Genomic DNA, 19,114 nt, shown 5'->3' with positions numbered 1-19,114 from the left:
AAATTTAAATACTTTTTTCACTTTTAATCACTTTCTGCCACTAATGCGATATTCGTTAATTGTATGTACTGCACTGTTCAGTGTTAATATACAGACTTCAGATACATGCACGATTGAAAGACATATGTGATGTGAGTTACGAACACATGTATCATATATAACCATGTAAGCACATGGGGATATATACGAATGCACTCCACGGCTTCAGTGTCATCTTTTAATAGATTATAGATAATAGATTAGATCTCGAGGAGCGGAAAACTCAAAAACTTAAAATCACGCGTAATAATCAGAGATAATCAACAAGGTTTTTTCGTTGTGAAAAATGGTATCTATACGAAGCGGAAAAAAGAACGGTCAAGAATGTCCCTAGATGTATGAAAAATTGACCGTTTTTAAATTTTCTCGAATTATCATTTGATAACTAAGAAATGCACGAAGCGTCAACCATCCACGCAACTCAACAATAAATTGATAAATTGATAAATTGAAAGGTCCAAAAATGACCTATCAATTAAATGCATTTCTTAAAAGTACATAAAAAAACAAAACTTTTCATGTGTTTAAAAAGTGCCATGGTTCCTTCCTTCAAAATCTACAGCTGCTCAAAGTTAGAATCTAAAAACTAACTTTTTTCTCCATAGGCCCAATGTAGCTCTGAAAAATAAATCAAACATAGTATTTTTATGTATTTTTTGATAAGGAATTCATTGGTGATATGTAAAAAGTGATTCAGATACTCTTACACCATTAAAAATCAAAAAAATGCATTTTAGGCCCAAAATAGATGTGTTCGTCCTCTTGGATTTGCCTGAAATTAATAGAGTATCATTACAACATCAAAATAAAGTCCTCTACCAAGTGGCATTATCGGTTGGCCAATATCGAGGAAGATATACTATGAAATGCGGCCATCTTTCACTTTTACATCATGATAGACTGAATGTCGACTATCGATACTGCCTAGAGCAATGAACTGCATTAAAAGCAAGCTAGAAACACTAATTTATCTTTTTAAAGTTCAATCACAAGTACTTTCTGCACAGAGTTCATATTTAATACCACTGTGAATAAAACTAACACCTTATTCATATGTAATCAATTAATAACTTCATTTATGCTAGATAAGTAATACTAGTATGCACTGTTTGGATTGAATATTACTTTAGCGTTTGTTTCATTCACAGTGGTATTAAATATGAACTCTGTGCAGAAAGTACTTGTGATTGAACTTTAAAAAGATAAATTAGTGTTTCTAGCTTGCTTTTAATGCAGTTCATTGCTCTAGGCAGTATCGATAGTCGACATTCAGTCTATCATGATGTAAAAGTGAAAGATGGCCGCATTTCATAGTATATCTTCCTCGATATTGGCCAACCGATAATGCCACTTGGTAGAGGACTTTAATTTGATGTTGTAATGATACTCTATTAATTTCAGGCAAATCCAAGAGGACGAACACATCTATTTTGGGCCTAAAATGCATTTTTTTGATTTTTAATGGTGTAAGAGTATCTGAATCACTTTTTACATATCACCAATGAATTCCTTATCAAAAAATACATAAAAATACTATGTTTGATTTATTTTTCAGAGCTACATTGGGCCTATGGAGAAAAAAGTTAGTTTTCAGATTCTAACTTTGAGCAGCTGTAGATTTTGAAGGAAGGAACCATGGCACTTTTTAAACACATGAAAAGTTTTGTTTTTTTATGTACTTTTAAGAAATGCATTTAGTTGATAGGTCATTTTTGGACCTATCAACTCATTTCTGATATGACCCATTTATATCGTACTGCAGTGTACGAAGATTTAACAAATCGAATCCTATAGGAGCGCCTGTTAAAATGTTAAAATTTTCTCTACACGTTTAGTTCCCCGCTGATGTTCTTTTTTTTGCCAATAATTCTTTTGTCTGCCAATAACCAAAATTTATCAGAAGTTGTATTTTGATGTATCGATGAACATGTTACAATATTGGGACTAATGAAGGATACGAACACATTTTTTTTAGTACAGTAATATCATTAGGACATGAAAATGTCATTTTAGTGGGGATTCAACTTATGATTATGATTTTTAAGTACAAATTTGAATTCTACATCAAATTTTACACTAAAAACTATGATTCAACAATTTTTTCATATTAATCCCAGAAAATCAGAATTGCAAGCAGAATATGAGCAAAAAAAGAAAATTCAACTTTGAGGGCCTGATAATCCAATAGGGTTGGACCTTGAGGGCTTAAACTTTCAGGATTTTCACTTTTCAATGTACTCTTCAATAATACATAAATTAAGAAAAAAAATTTTTTTGACCATCACGCTTACTATGGCTTAGCCCATCTATTGTATCATTATATATTCATCTTTGAAGAAAAACTATCTTCTTACATGATTATCTTCTTATAGAGATTCTTTACCTGAAAATTCATCTTATTACTTCGACGCGTGTGCGCGCGCGAGCGCACTGGAAAAGTGAAACCGAAAGTGACGTCGAAACGACGTCACATACACACGCGCGCGCGCATCGGCGTTCAATATAACAGAGGCGAGAGTTTTCTTTTTCTAGCTCTTTTGTTCTCTCGAAGCCGCGCAAGAGCAAGAGCGAAATATTATAAATTAAAGCGAACGTAAATAACGCGCAAAGGAGGTGAGCCGAACGTTTAAGAGGGTATATAATATGTGCTTGTAAGAAGTATAAATGGGATCGCAATTGCCGGGCACGTTTCGCCGCCGAGGTGCTGCTGCTCGGCCTCCGAAGTTCAGAGTGCAGCCAGCGAGGGAGGGAAAGAGAGAAGAATTTCACTTTTATCGCTTTGCGCGCGCGTTATCTCTCTCTCGCTCCCTCTTCGGGTGGCGTGAAATACGAGCGCGCAGAGCACATTTTGTAATAACAATATTCCATCCCGAATGTATTGAGTATGCATAGGTGCAGTGCGACTGTGTACGTATGTATGCATATTGTATGAGCGTATATACCTTTGGCCGCGCCAACCCCGAGAATCGCCCGACAATTACTTTATCGCATAAATATACGAGTACGACTAGGCGGTGGCAGCGGCAACGTTTTTCCCCCGAGTGCGCCCGCGCATGCACACATAAATAAATTCGAAAGAGTCGATACTTTTTTTTGTATTCAATGTATACATGAGCTTTTCTGCATTTCTGTCCGTATGTGTGTGCAGCAGCAGAGTGCAGTTCGAGCACGAGATTATTGACCTCCTCGGGTTGGCGCACGTGCGCTCATGGAGTAGCGTACTCGCGAGCTCGGCCAAGTGCACACTACTGTACTGCGCTGAACATGCTGCTGCTGCTGCGGCGGCGAAGTAGACGTTTTTTTTCCTCGTCGCGCGGCTGCAGCTGCACTGCAAGAAGAGCTCCTCTTCTCCGTGCACTTGGTTTCGCGATAATATAACGTTTCAAGACGAGTCGAGAGAGAGAGAGAGAGAGAGAGAGATGCGTTGTCGGCGATACGTTCGGGCTGCCGCCACCACCTCTCGCGGTGCAGAAATTTCGCTTCGGCACAGACACTCCAGACGGAGAGCGAGTTCGAGCCAAAGAGAGAGAGAGAGAAAGAGAAAAGATGCTTTATCCTGTTGGCGTATCATAAGTGCGCAGCAGCGGCCTCTTGGAAAAAGGCGACGCTCGAACTGCATACATTATACGGAAGCCGAGGCGCGCGCGCGCACACACACATAATTTTAATACAACGCGCGCGAAAAGCTTATATCGCAGATTCGTGTCTTTGCATCCGCGAATGTTGACCCAATATACCTGGCGACAACGTTACGTAGTCGAACGGGTATTAGTTAACCATCGATGTGTACCCTATATAAATATTTATACGGCGAACAGCTTGTTTACTCGTAACGCAGCGAGGGAGGGCAAAAAAGCGTATCGTTACGCACGCACCTAGATATATACATAATGGGTGACGCAATCAGCTAATGAACAGTCGCTTCTGTGGCCATTAGCTCAAAAAGCAATGCGTTCTTCGCGTCGTGTGTGTATATAATGGAGCGAAGCAAACGAATTAGGTCTGCCGCGAGTGTCTGAACACAGTGGTACACACAGTCCACGAGGTGCTTCGATCGCACGTATATATCCGGTATTATTACTAGTGGCTATCCGAGTTACACGCGTATACATATTGTCTCTGTAATACACAGCAGCAGCAGCAGCAGCAGCAGCAGTAGCAGCAATAGCAGCAAGAGAAAGAGAGACGAAAGCGTCGAATCGATGGCAGAAAATCGAGCGCAGCAACGGATTAACCTCGCGGTCACGGTACTACCGGTTGACCCCTCTCTCTCTCTCTCTCTCTCTCTCTCTTTTACTCCAATATGCCGAGGCTGCAGCGCGCGCTGTCGGCGACAACCGACGCTGCCGTTGCCGCTGCCGCCGCCGCCCCGTTTCGACAATCGACCTACTTCCTCTTTCTCTCTCACTCTCTTTCGCGGCTCTCGGCTCTCCTGCTGCATGTACACACTACACACACTCACACTATGCAGCGCGATGTGTCATATATATACTCGTGTACAGCACGGCATGTGTGTGAGTGTGTGTACATGCACACGCTCGGGCGCGACTCTGAAATCGTGCTTGCTGCTGCTGCAGCTCCTTAGGCATATGCCGCTGGATGCTCAGACTCTTATTTATTAATATTACACGAAAAGATAAAAAAAGAAGAAGAGAACGACTTTCTCCTCTCCGCGCGATTCAGGATGACAATGACAATTTCATCTTTTCGATTCTTGCATCCTTTATGCAGCGTCTCGTGAAAAGTCCAAATTGTTCGCCGTATCTCTACGAATTATATTGTCTTTCCGACTGCCGCCGCCGCCGCCGTGCGCGGAGAATCGCCTCCGGGCCACGAGCTTCGGCGTGATTCTCGTTATGTATGCACGTGCCGCGCAATATTCATGTTTGGGCTTTGTCGTCGACGTCGACGTCTCGTAGTCACCGAGATCTCGCACACATATACGCGGATGTTGAACTTAAACTATGCATAAGATTTGTGACAATCGGGTATTCTATGTGTGCTTGCGGTGTATAACTCGTGTAAGGTTATTATTGATTACGAGTGAATGACTTCGAAAGCTCGGCAAAGAATTTTTGATCTACTAAAATTTCCGAGATATATATTATATATCGTATGCACACAACGAATATCAAAGGGTTAAAATTCATCCGAAACTAAAGCAACATCTGCACTATATAGACACACACGGAGTATGAATCAATTCGGTCAATCGAGTATATATACATACATATGTGCAAGCGCATATTGCCCTCCGTCCCAGCAGAGCAATTAATTTTGCGCGTACGCATACGTATATATATACGCTGCTATACGTACACGACTCGAGCCCGGAGTGCGTCCTCGAAAATCATCGCAGCGTGAAATTTAAGCGCCACGCGCGCCCCGAACGATTACATGAATAATCTTTCCGCGATGAATTCGGGCGCCATTTTTTGTAATTTCGACACGCGATACAGCCGTATATTTTATAACACATGTACGATTTCGAGTTGAATCTTTCAAGGATCCACGCGAGGTGCTTTTCGTGCGAAGTTTCGCGCGCGTGAAAAGTAAGTTGCGGAAATTGATTGTACTATTTTAATATCCGAGGAAGTTGGAAAATTTTATCAATATTAAACTTCGTAAGCGTAAGACGCGTCGGCGGGGCAGGTCTTATACGAACACGTACCGATCGTAATATACACTACTACATACGTGTGCATCCACGAGTAAAGTCGATATATGTTGTATATCTTTTTATTTGCAGCATTTGTATCGAATCCTCTCTAATATCGTACTATATCCTCTTTTATATATGTACGTATGTCTAAGCCACTTACCGTAGCGTACACGTGCACATAAATAAATTTGTGTATAAAATAATCCACTCCGAGTATCGTCTTTCCTCCTGCTATTTTACTATTTTTTTTTCTACTTTCTACAATATACGTATGTACCTATGCGAACGCTCTAATATGCGCCAAGAGAGGGTGGAGGTAGAAAATGCCCGCGTGCGCGAGCGCGCCTCGGCCACATATATATAATATTGCTCCCGAAGCCGCAATAAACACAGAGGCATCGAAAAGTTTAATTTCGCACGAAGCGCCGCTGCGCAGGCTGCAAAATTTTCACGAACGAGGCAAGGAGATATTCCGCCGGGCCGTTACGTTTCTTTTCCGGCGTCGCGCACGTTTCATATAAAAGTCACTCTCTTTCCTCTACATAATAGTAATAATAACGACGATTCTTAGACATTAAAACTCATTTCTCTGCTGAATTTTTCTCGTTCCCAGGATATACACTATATTGTATAAGATTTCGCACAAAAGTTCACGTGTTACGTTTTTCCAGCGCGCGATTCGATTATAATACGTGTGATTGTGATTATAATAAATGACGCGGAAACTGGAGTTGCACTTCCTTTTGCGCGATTTCGCGCGGAAAGCTATAATGCTCGTTAAATTCATAATTTCATTTTACACGCGCGGATCTCACTCGTGTTACGCTGCATCACGAGCACGATGATACACATAAATCGTAATTAATCAGACAGAAGTGGCGGCGAAAGTGCTTGGCATTACAGATGTTAATGTACGCGGATGAAATTATAACACCTCATCGATTGGATATAAAAAAAAAAGAAAAAAAAAAAAGAAAAGCGAAGCAACCGCAGGAGCGATGCGCTTTGTTAAGTTGCATGATGATGTGCGCGCGAAAACGATCTCGAGGAAGTACACGACTTTTCTAGATACGAGATATCGTAAATTTCAAGTTTAATCAAGGGGCGCCGCAGTCGCTCGAATCGCGTTAAAATTTTGATGAACGTGTCCAAAAAAAAACAGTGTAGACATTTAGGATTAAGGAGGCAGTAAAAAACAAACTGTCACAGTTTCGCTGTGGGAGTAAACAGCGCACAGTAAACAGAGAGACGGACGCAGCAAAAAAATTTTCGACGAACCGAGTCTCGTATATGAAATTATAACGTATAGATCCATTCCATGTGAACTCTTGGCCGATATTCTCGCCTCTCCGCGATCACGTTTACGCGCTGGGACGTATTATATACGGCTCGTTTTCTCGATTATTTTCTCGGACACCGAACGTTATATCGGACCCGCTGCTCGTTGAGAAAAGAAGATGAAGAGAGGAAAAAACAACGAAGCGAATTGCGCTCGTTGTTGCTATACATTATAAGGACATTGATTCATTCTGGTGTCGATTCGACACACGCGCAAACAACTTCTTCGCGTATACTACTCCGAGCGAGAGACCCATTAAAGTTTTTCAGTGCCCGAACGACAATCGCATTATCTGTTTGTATAAAATTTCGGTGACGCGAGCGTCGAAAAAGTATAGTTGCTTGCCGACAGTTTTATAATATACGTTTCGGCGATCGCCTATACGTGCCCTATTTACCGATCATACGTGAATTGTTGCGACAAAATCGAAAGCTTTCTAATTTTCATTTTATTTTTTTTTTTTTTACGTCAAAAATAAGTGATGAACCAAAATACGAAGTTAGTTTCTAATTGCAAATCACGTCTTAGAGTCGCTATAAAAAATAATCTTCTCACATTTTGCCACAATTAAATTTCAAGTCGAAACCCTAAACCGACCCATTTCACCTCAGATATAATAAAAATATGTAACACTATGCGACGGAAAAATCCATCAAAGACCCACTTAATTTTTTGTGCTAAACGATCCACATATCCAATACGGGAATGAAGCGCGTGCAGCACAGCCGAGCCGCGAAGGCTCGATGATCGCGATGTAGGTTTTCTTATCGCGCGGCTCGTTCGCCGCTGATCGTGGGCTCATTGCGCGCTACTTTTCTTCCAATACAAACAAACGCGCGCACGCACATCGTACGCTATATGCACTTTTATGTTGCCACTTCCATTGTAAATACACACACACCCACAGCCACAAATGCGTAAGCTAAGCGCGCACACGCGAACCGATCCACTATCTCTTTCTCTTGTTCCGATATATAATACGCGCAAGATTTCTCTCATTGTTATACGTCCAAAGGCCGGGCCGAGTGTTTATTAGTGTGTATTATATGGCGATAATAGATAAACCTACTCGGCTAGGAAGTTGGTCAGTGACGCTATGTGTACGTCTAGCTGCGAAACATGATCCAATGGCTAGAGAACGCCGTATTCATCGCCGTGCTTGCGGAATATAGCATATATTATAATGGATACGTCAGGCTCGTATTTATTTATTTATTTTTAATTTCAAATTGAATTTTAATTACATTTTCAAGGTTGTGTCGATAAAATATGAGGATGAGGCATCGTTTTAAAAGCACCTGAACCCCACATTTTTACCGACCAAGACGCACAACATTTCTTTTGTTCGTGACTATTTTTATAACTCGAATATGGACAAACAGCTTTATGGCGACCTTCATTTTATTGCTAAGAATCAGTTGCTAGAATTTCAGCCCATTCCATCCAATGGCGAATTGAAAAAGAGTCGCCCAGTGCGAACTTGCATTTGCCACTCACGCAATTCGAAAGAGATTTAGGATTGATAAAAGTACTAAGAAAAGGAAACAAACCATTGCACGAGCGTTTACTAATTTGAAGGAATTTATAAAACATTTTCTGGTTTAAATTAAATTATTAAATGGTTTCCAAGATGGCTTTTCCAGCGAAATAGTTATGGGTCAAAATAATACTTTTTTAAAAAACCGTGCGCACGTATGTCACCGATCTTGACGCGCTTTTGGTATGTTATAGTACATGGTAAAAAGGTCCCAAAAAAAAATTTTTAGACCCCCTCCCCCCTCCTACCCCCCACTTCCGGTATAAACGTCCATTTTCGATCTATATTTTTTCTGAGGACATGAAGCAAGTAAAAAATCTGAAAAAATTCATAAAAATACTTTTCCACAATCCAAACAACCTTGAATTTTTTCAGATTTTTTGAGTGCTTCAGGCCTTCAGATAAAATCATTGAAAATTTCAAAAATCGAGATACGGCGGTATGAGCCGATGTAGTACTCGGAAATTTTTTCAGTTATTTTTCGCATTAAAAAACATAACCTCAATTTTTTTCAGATTTTTTCAGATTACCTAACGCACCTTTTGAAGCCAAAAACCGATTTTTTTGACGAAAATAATTTTTTTAGGACAGTACGGAGCCTCGAAAAATCTGAAAAAAATTTTTTCTTGTTTTTTTCATCAAAATACGTAATCTCAAATTTTTTCAGATTTTTTAATTGAAGGCGATAGCTTCTAGGGCCGAAAAATGCTATTTTTAACAAAAAATGGTTCCTAGAACCCGATGGTTCCGGTGAAAAAATTTGAAAATATTTTTTTTGAATTCCTTGTCAAATTTTAATAAATTTTGACCGTTTCAAAAGTTCGATTGAAGCTTCCTAGCTCATTTTAGAGCAGGACAAAGATTAGTGCAAAATATCTGAAGACGTTTCTGAAGACATTAAGGAATGATAAAACTCGTTTGATGCTCTAAAATGAGCTAGGAAGCTTCAATCGAACTTTTGAAACGGTCAAAATTTATTAAAATTTGACAAGGAATTCAAAAAAAATATTTTCAAATTTTTTCACCGGAACCATCGGGTTCTAGGAACCATTTTTTGTTAAAAATAGCATTTTTCGGCCCTAGAAGCTATCGCCTTCAATTAAAAAATCTGAAAAAATTTGAGATTACGTATTTTGATGAAAAAAACAAGAAAAAATTTTTTTCAGATTTTTCGAGGCTCCGTACTGTCCTAAAAAAATTATTTTCGTCAAAAAAATCGGTTTTTGGCTTCAAAAGGTGCGTTAGGTAATCTGAAAAAATCTGAAAAAAATTGAGGTTATGTTTTTTAATGCGAAAAATAACTGAAAAAATTTCCGAGTACTACATCGGCTCATACCGCCGTATCTCGATTTTTGAAATTTTCAATAATTTTTTCTGAAGGCCTGAAGCACTCAAAAAATCTGAAAAAATTCAAGGTTGTTTGGATTGTTGAAAAGTATTTTTGTGAATTTTTTCAGATTTTTTAATTGCTTCATGTCCTCAGAAAAAATATAGATCGAAAATGGACGTTCATACCGGAAGTGGGGGGTAGGAGGGGGGAGGGGGTCTAAAAATTTTTTTTTGGGACCTTTTTACCATGTACTATAACATACCAAAAGCGCGTCAAGATCGGTGACATACGTGCGCACGGTTTTGTAAAAAAGTATTATTTTGACCCTTATTTATGTAACAAGTGCCCAAAAGGCGTTTTTGGGCACGAGTGTGCGGAAAAAGACACGAGTGCCGGATATGCCGGCACGAGTGGATGTTTTTTTAACTATTATGCAATAGTAACTATTAAGCAAATAACTATTTCGTCATATTATTGCATAAATGTATTGTTATTGTTTTGGTTTATCAAAAACCCAATATTTAACTAAAAAATCACTTCATTACAGCTTCAAACTGAATGTGAAAAAATTCTTGGCGGATCTTCGCTTGTACAGATTGAGGTAACCAAATGGCCAAAAATAAAACAACACCAGCGAACAAAGGTGTAATTATAGTTGATAGCACGTGACGTTCAGGTAAAACACAATTATTTCGGCACAATTTTTATTGAAAAGAAAAGTATCTGTATATGTATGAGTACCTATGAATATATACAATTGTCAATCATCATTATTCTCACACTTGTTACATGTAAATTCTTCCCGACCTTCGTGTAGTGTCTTTTGATGGGTTAACAAATGAAATTTCTATCCCAATTTTTTTCGCATTTGTCACATGCGAAATCTCTACGACCAAGGTGTACTAATTTTTGGTGAACGAGCAGATTTCCTTTTAGTCCAAATTTTTTCTCGCACTGATCGCATGCATATAATCCTTGCGGCCTTCGTGTACCGCCTTTTGATGCCTGATCAAATTTGATCTATAACCAAAAGGTTTTTCGCATTTTTCGCATGAGTAATCTTTGCGACCTTCATGGACTGTTCTTTGATGTCTCAGCAAATGCTGCTTTATTCCAAATTTCTTCTCACACTTGTCGCATGCGAAATCTCTTCGACCATCGTGTACTGTCTTTTGGTGGATTAACAAATGCGATTTGTGTCCAAATTTCTTCCCACACTTGTCGCATGCAAAATCTTTCCGATCTTCGTGTATTGTCTTTTGGTGGAAAAACAAACCCTGTTTTTGTGTAAATTTTTTCTCACATTTGTCACAAGCGTAATCTTTGCGACCTTCGTGTATCGTCTTTAGGTGGGTGAGCAAATTCTGTTTTTGGGTAAATTTTTTTTCGCACTCGTCGCAGACGTATTCTTTGCGACCTCCGTGTACTGAACTTTGGTGCCTGATTAAGTTTTTTTTTTGGCTGAATTTCCGCTCGCATTTGTCGTATACATAATCCTTGCGACCTGCGTGGACTGTTGCTATATGCACAAGTAAATTCTGTTTACTTGCCGATTTCTTCCCACAACTGTCACATAAAAAATTTTTGAAGACTTTGATGGAGAAATCTTTTCGACCTTCGTGTACTGTCTTCAGGTGAAAGAGCAAATGATGTTTAAGTCCGAATTTCTTCTCACATTTATCACATTCAAAATCTTTGCGACCCTCGTGGACTGTCTTTATGTGCAATAGCAAACTATGTTTAGTATCAAATCTCTTCGCGCACTTTTCACATAAATAATTTTTGAAAACTTCGTGGAATATTCTTTTGTGCTTGAATAAAGTTGATTTATTTTGAAATTTCTTCTCGCACTTGTTGCAAGAGTAATCTTTTTTTACGTTAGGAATTGTACCCCGGTGAGTTATCATGGTTGATTTTAATGTAAATACCTCCTGGCCTCACTAATATGTGGCCCTCTTTTGTCGTCTAAATCAACAATGTCCTGTTCACTTAAATTATCTATCGAGACAACTTCCTCCGATTTCTTCTCACTTAGATCCAATTCGGTGCCTAAATCAAACGATGGTTCAGTCTATTTAGTATCATAGAAATTTAACGAGTGTTATTTTTCTTTTAGTATTATGTCTTGTTCGGTCGTGAAAGACAACATTCAAAACTGATTTTTGATTTTACTACAAACGTATTCGAGGAACGTTGTCAAAACTGTTTACAATCATATTGTTTACAATTGAATTACGGATTTATCCTTGAGTATACATTTTGCTGAAAATATTTGAATCAGTTTAAAAAATGCAAACTTGGCAACAATTTTTTCGGATAATTTTTTTAGCCTTCTAAAACTTAGAACTTGTAAAAAGTTCTCTGTGATATAGAGTAGTGTTATAAAAAATTTTAATATTCAATCTAAAATTTCTCGTTCCCACGCCATGGTGTGCTTGGCGCACTCGGCAACCCGCTACTGAATTCCACTGGGTAGTTTTCCGGGTGAATTAGAAATTTGTGTTAAATCGAGAATTAACGAATTAAATTAACAATTTTTTAAATTAAACTTAAACAGCTTGATAGTCTGGTGTGAACGGCTGAATCGTTATACCTATCGCTGACCTATTATCTTAGTTATCGATTCATCTACAGATAATCATAGCATTCGAGTTCGAAGACACAAAATTTATATCTGCGTGTATCGAGCTCTGCACACGCGCAAACTTCGAGTTCGTAGCATATCTTTGCAAATTTTTTTCTTCTAAATGGAAAAAAGTTGGCGACATGGGGCGGGGTTGAAAAAAAATGAAAATCGTTGGCCCTGTCAATTGCGCAGGACGTGAATTTACATAGCTGTAAACATACGAATGCTGTAGTTTAGAATACGATAAAAGCATCATTGCCAGCGAGGCCTCTCGAGATAACGGCACGCCATTACGTCGCAATCGTGTACGCGCACACGATCGTTAATCGAAGATTCGGCGATCAACCGATAGCGTTATGCGTATGTGATATACATATTACGCCTAGGTCTACGAGCGTGTGAATATTGCGCGATCGACTTTACGTCCTTCAACGGGTTTTGGCATTAACCACGCGATGCGCTCGAATACATAGGTATACGAAATGAACACGAATTAATGCCGAGTTATATTATACGCTTAATGAGAGGCACACGGGCGTATCGCGATGCGGAGATGCAACATTCGAGAACTGCACCTCGAATTCGTCGAGTATCGCGCGAAGCTACGATAAATTAGGCAATCGCATGCGCGCCACGCGGCAGAATCGAGCGCTGAAACGGATGCATTCAATTCATATCGGTTTTAAATGATCGCTACAAGCCTCCAAACTATATCGCGTATATCCATTCCATCCTTCATGGATGTATCTATTTTATTAGAATCGAGAGCTGCGCGTTCGATGGAAAAGTACCTGCGGACTTACCGCACGCAACCGATTCGATTCGATCGTCGTCGTCGTCGTCGTCGTCGCATCGGCAGCGAGAAAAAGGATCGACGCGAGTAGGTGGTGGCGGCGGTAAGCAGCATCGGGCAGCGGTTACCGTATGTTTTCTTTTCTCGAGTACCTATATACGTAATGTACTCGCTATATAGATATATTTCGATGTTATGATACGCGAGAGGCGCAGCTCGCCGAGACCGAGAGAGAACGGGATCAATGACCCAGCTGCACAGAAACACAGAGAAACAGACGAGAAAACAGAGAGCGCGAATGCGACTTACGTGTATGATATATAGCTGCATTAAATGTCAATCGTTTACTAGGCTTCTTCATAGTCTAGGAACATACAAGCGCGCACACACGCGTGTTCGTATCTACACTCGAAGTTTAAAAAAAAATGTTTACTATAATTTTTTACTCCAAAATAATATATAATTTTCTGTAATGATAAAAATGCTATCAACTATGGCTTAACCGCCAGCAAACCCACCCACGTTTTCTTGAACTAGGCGAATTGATATGCTGCAAACTTTTGATCCACTTCATGTAAGAAACAAAAAAATCGCGAACTTTATAATAACTCGATTGCAATTTGTACTCAAATTGGCTGTTGGATTTTTAATTAAATTGTTATTTTTTCTTTTATTTTAATTGGTTTATGGAATCTATGAATTTTTACTCGTAACTGTTCATTTTAAATAGATGTTAATAGATTTTTCATTCAAATTAATTTGTACAGATACTCAACTTAAAATTTTTACGTTTAATTTTTTTTATATTCTTAATACTAATTTTTTAATTCGTTTATTACTTATAACGAATTCAATTTTTTTATTTCGTCTATCAAGCAATGCTGAAATATTTTATCAGTGATAACTCGACATTTTTTATATATTTTAATATTTTGTAATCACCACACAAGTACGTGACACTAACGTGCGACCCGCCACACATATAAAACGATACATGTATATCGTGCCACGAAACATGAAGAGGAGTAATTTACATTATTTCGGAGTTACGATTACGTAGCGTCGCCTAGGTTGGCAAGCCGGTCCGATTATGATAATAATACCAGTCAGGGGTTTTGCGCAGCCGCGCGCAGATCACGGTCTCGAGCGCTTGGCCGCAGCACGCCAGTGTTTTACGCATAGAGGGGAGTCCGCGAATAAAACTAGACGTTCGGCCCGCTCGCAGCGCTACGACGTAGAACAAAATTGTCGCGCGAGACGAAAATAGCGGATATGTAGCCGCGTGTCTGCGCGCACACATCGCACGCGGATAGCGCACCGGGGCCCCCCCGAGTTGTTGCGGTATATTATAGGAGTAGAAATTAGAAGCACAAGACTGTATAGAGTACACCGAGTGCTCTAATTGTAAACAGTTTAGCAGTTAAATCTTTGTTAATTGCAAATCGCAGAAACGATTTCGATCCGCCGTACTGATTACTATTCATTTGCTATTCACCGAACTCGTTGAGGCCAATGCGCGCTTTATGCAACTTGAAATAATAGATAATGATTGACACAAAAAAGACACACACACGAGATTAATATTTAAGACTCTTTATTAATATCTCAATTCGGAGTCCCCAGTATCAGCTGAGACCTTTTCGATCATTTCGGCACAATTTATAATACAATTTTAGAAAAACATATGTACGTGTGTCTATGTACATATTTCAAATTGTTAATAATCATTTTTTCTCATATTTGTCAATCTTCGTCATCTCATCAATCAATATTCGTGTACTGCCCTTTGGTGCTTTGAAAAATTTGATTTCAATCCCAATTTCCTCTTAGCTAAATCTTTGCCGTCCTCGTGTACTGTCTTTAGATGAAGAAGCATATTACCTTTTTGTGTAAATTTCTTCTCGCACTTGTCACATGAATAATCTTTTCGACCATCATGGACTGTTCTTTGGTGGATAACCAAATGGTTTTTATTTCCAAATCTTTTCTCACACTTGGCACATGCGAAATCTTTACGACCTTCGTGTACTGTCTTTTGGTGGGAGAGCAAATTTGGTTTGTGTGTAAATTTCTTCTCACACTTGTCACATGCAAAATCTTTTCGACCTTCGTGTATCGTCTTTTGGTGATTAATTAAACTTGATTTGTGTCTAAATTTCTGCCCACAATTGTCACATGCGTAATCTTTGCGACTTTCATGAACTGTTCTTTGATGTCGGTTCAAAGTTGCTTTTCGTCCGAATTTCTGCTTGCAATTGTCGCATGCAAAATCTTTTTGTCTTCCATGGACTGTTCTGGTGTGCAAAAGCAAATCACTTTGATATCCGAATTTTGTTTCGCATTTGTCGCATGCGTAGCCTTTGCGACTTTCATGGACTGTCGCTTGGTGGACAAGCAAAGACTGTTTATGTCCAAATTTCTTTTCGCATTTGTTGCATGCATAATCTTTACGATCATCATGGACTGTCGCTTGGTGGATAAGCAAAGACTGTTTATGTCCAAATTTCTTTTCGCACTTGTCGCACACAAAATCTTTTTGATTTTCATGGACTGTCTTTTGGTGCCTGGTCAAATGAATTTTTTGACCAAATTTCTTCTCACACTTACCGCATGCGTAATCTTTGCGACCTTCGTGGACTGTATTTTGGTGTATAATCAAAATCGATTTTCTTCCAAATTTTTTCTCGCAATTGTCACATGCGTAATCCTTAAGACCTTCATGGACCGTCGTGTGGTGGATAAGAAAATTTTGTTTCAGTCTGAACTTCTTCTCACGCTTGTTACATGTAAAATCTTTACAATCTTCGTGTACTGTCTTTTGGTGGAAGAGCAAACTCGATTTGTACATAAATTTTTTTTCACACTTGTCACACACGAAATTTTCGTAACCGTCATGGACTCCCTTTACGTGAGCGAGTAAACTCTGTTTTTTTGCAAATGGCTTGATCAAATCTGATTTTATTCTCAATTTGTTCTCACATTTGTCCCATGAAGGATCTTCGCAACCTTTATGGACGATCTTTATGTGCAGGAGCAAACCGCGTCTATTTCCAAATCTCTTGGCGCACTTTTCACATAAGTAATCTTTGAAAACTTCGTGGAATATTCTTTTGTGCTTAAGTAAAGTTGATTTATTTTCAAATTTCCTCTCACACTTGTTGCACGTGAAATCCTTGCGATCCTTATGTACTAATTTTTGATGCGTAAACAAACTTGATTTTTTCACAAATTTTTTCTCGCAATTGTTACATGCAAAATCGTTGCGGCCTCTATGTTCTGATATTTGGTGCCTACTCAAATGACTTCGAAACTCGAATTTCTTTTCGCACTTGTTGCAGGTGTAATCTTTCTGTTCATCGTGAATTGTGTCTCGGTGTGCTATCATACATGATTCTAGTGTAAATGCCTCGTGGTAAATATCACGAACGTATTTTTTGTCGTCTGAAACAACAAGGTCTTCTTCACCTAAATTATCTTTTGAGACAACTTCCTCGGATTTTCTCTTACTTTCATCCATTATGCTGCTTAAAATAACCGTTGAATACTTCTAGTTAGTGCCACAGAAATGAAATGAATAAAATTTATCTTTTGGTATTAAAGGTTGATTCATCGGGAAAGACAACGGTCAAACTAATTTAGTTTCACTGTAAACATGATCAATGTATTCCAGGAACGATATCAAAATCGTTTATGATCAAATTGTTTACAATTGAATTACGAATTTATTCTTAAGTATACATTTTGCTGAAAATATTTGAATCAGTTTATAAAATTCAAATTTTGCGACATTTCTTCGGAGAATTTTTCGGCCTTCTAAAACTGAAAACTTGTAAAAAGTTCGGTGTCTGAATTTAACGATGGACCCGTCTATTTAGCGTTTAAGAAATTAGACCAGAAAAATTGATCTGTTTGATATCATGACTTATTTCATGGAGAAAAACAACATTCGAACTGATTTGATTTTACTATAAACACGATCAGTGTGTCGAGAGCCGATATCAAAATCGTTTACAATCATATGGTTTACCTATTTATACTTAGAATATTTGAAATAATCTAATATTCTAAATTATCAATGATTCCTTCGAGAACACACAAAAAACTTCGAGTTAATAAATCCTATGCATGCCTACTAAAAAATTTCGATGTTCATTCTAAAATTTTCCGCCCCCGCGCCACTCACTGATTCGCCACTACACGCATTAGTACGTACTATTGGGACTAAAAGCTGTGTAGTTTATCGTATCGGGCGGTGCTCGATCGTCTCAATGTAATCAGCGATATATACAACGTTTTTTATACACAGCTCCACGAGTTACAATGTTTGTACTGCAATATCTATGAACGCGTATCGTATATTATAAAGCGCACGCGGAAGTATAAACACAGGCTCGTTTCTCGCCGAGTATGTATTATCCGGCAGCTTCTTCGTCGACTCCGAAGGCGTATATAATACATAATATACCGCCGCGTGCTATGTGTGTACTTTACGGGACGAAAAGCTCTTCCTTCGCTCGCGTCTTATACGTGCCGTAGAAAACCTAAGATTTAATTAACGTCTCTATACGAGTCTATTATATAGGCGATTGCGTCTGTGTGAGTGCTAGTGTGTATGTACCTCCACGCGGGACCTCCTCGGCTCCAGGCTTTTCAATTAAGTTTGCTTTGTCCGGCCGGTCGGAGCTCGCGCTCGGCGGGAGGGCAAACGATATATCCTCCTCTCTACGTATATATATATCCGCGTGGCGAGGGACTCGTTTCCTTACTCATATATAATATTGGGATTTAATTCAATTTCGCGTATCGGTCGAATCAATCGGCCGCAGCGCGAGCGGCTTATTGCACATACGCAGAGACAACAGAGCTTCCGCTGCTGCGCGACAAAATCGTTTTATTTAAGATTAGTTTAGCGGTAATCTAGGCAGTAAAGGACACAACACAACGACGTGTATTAAATCATGCGAGAAAAAGAGATCGGTCTCCGAGGTATTTTTATCGTAGCGCCATATATGTTACAATTACGCATTATATATCTTTTGGTCCTAATTGATACATACAGATCGCAGCTTGTATTTTTCGTCGATTGTGCGAACGAGATTATATACATGTATAAGAAAGTGCAACATATAAATCAAGTGTACCTCGGCAATCAATTTGTTCGAGAGAGAAAACGTTTAAAACATCGCGTCCGGAAGAAATAAACTACTTTATAATATACACGCCCGAGTCTTTGTATCGTATACGTGTCGGGTTAATAAGATAAAGAGTGCGCGATGGTCAATCGCATCAATTGCTCACTTACATTATTGCATACATGCGTACTTTCTCCGGTCCTCCGGCGGCGACGCACGCGCGAACAATGAGATCTCGGCCCAGCACCTAGACGGACAAAGAAAGGGCCCTGCAGCGCAGGATCGCCTGCACTCGCCTTTTTCTTCTCATCTTTCTCGTTTATTATGCTCCTTATTCGCTTTTACTCGTTGTCGCGCGCGCGCGAAAGCTGCCGCACGCAGCCGGGCCCGTCGTCGTCGTCGTATTGTACGATGTCCTCCGACAGACTCGAGGCGCTCGCACTACTGTGCTCTAAAAGAGTAAAACGTGACCCCCTTTCCGTGCCGTCTGAGTGGGTTGAGAGAGAGAGACGCCGCGAGGTAAGCAACGAAAAATAAAAGAAAAGAAGTACTCCGTAGGTCGATCGTCGCTTTGAAGAAAGAGAGTCTCGCTCGCGATGCGATCGCGACGATATGCCAAGTTCGCGGATTAGAGATCGGGTCGCGCGCCCGCGCCA

At 39.4% G+C, this 19,114-nt stretch overlaps 1 protein-coding gene across 5 annotated transcripts in view; it reads right to left on the bottom strand.

Annotated features, from left to right (window-relative positions):
• Window positions 1-19,114, bottom strand: part of LOC106654001 (whirlin) — a 104,956-nt gene that overhangs the window by 11,695 nt on the left and 74,147 nt on the right. The window lies entirely within an intron of this gene.

This window comes from Trichogramma pretiosum, unplaced genomic scaffold, assembly GCF_000599845.2.
Source record: "Trichogramma pretiosum strain Unisexual culture from Peru unplaced genomic scaffold, Tpre_2.0 scaffold134, whole genome shotgun sequence".
Lineage (NCBI taxonomy): Eukaryota > Metazoa > Arthropoda > Insecta > Hymenoptera > Trichogrammatidae > Trichogramma > Trichogramma pretiosum.
Note: the sequence above shows the minus strand (reverse complement) of the source record. Positions and strands in the feature narration are given on the sequence as shown.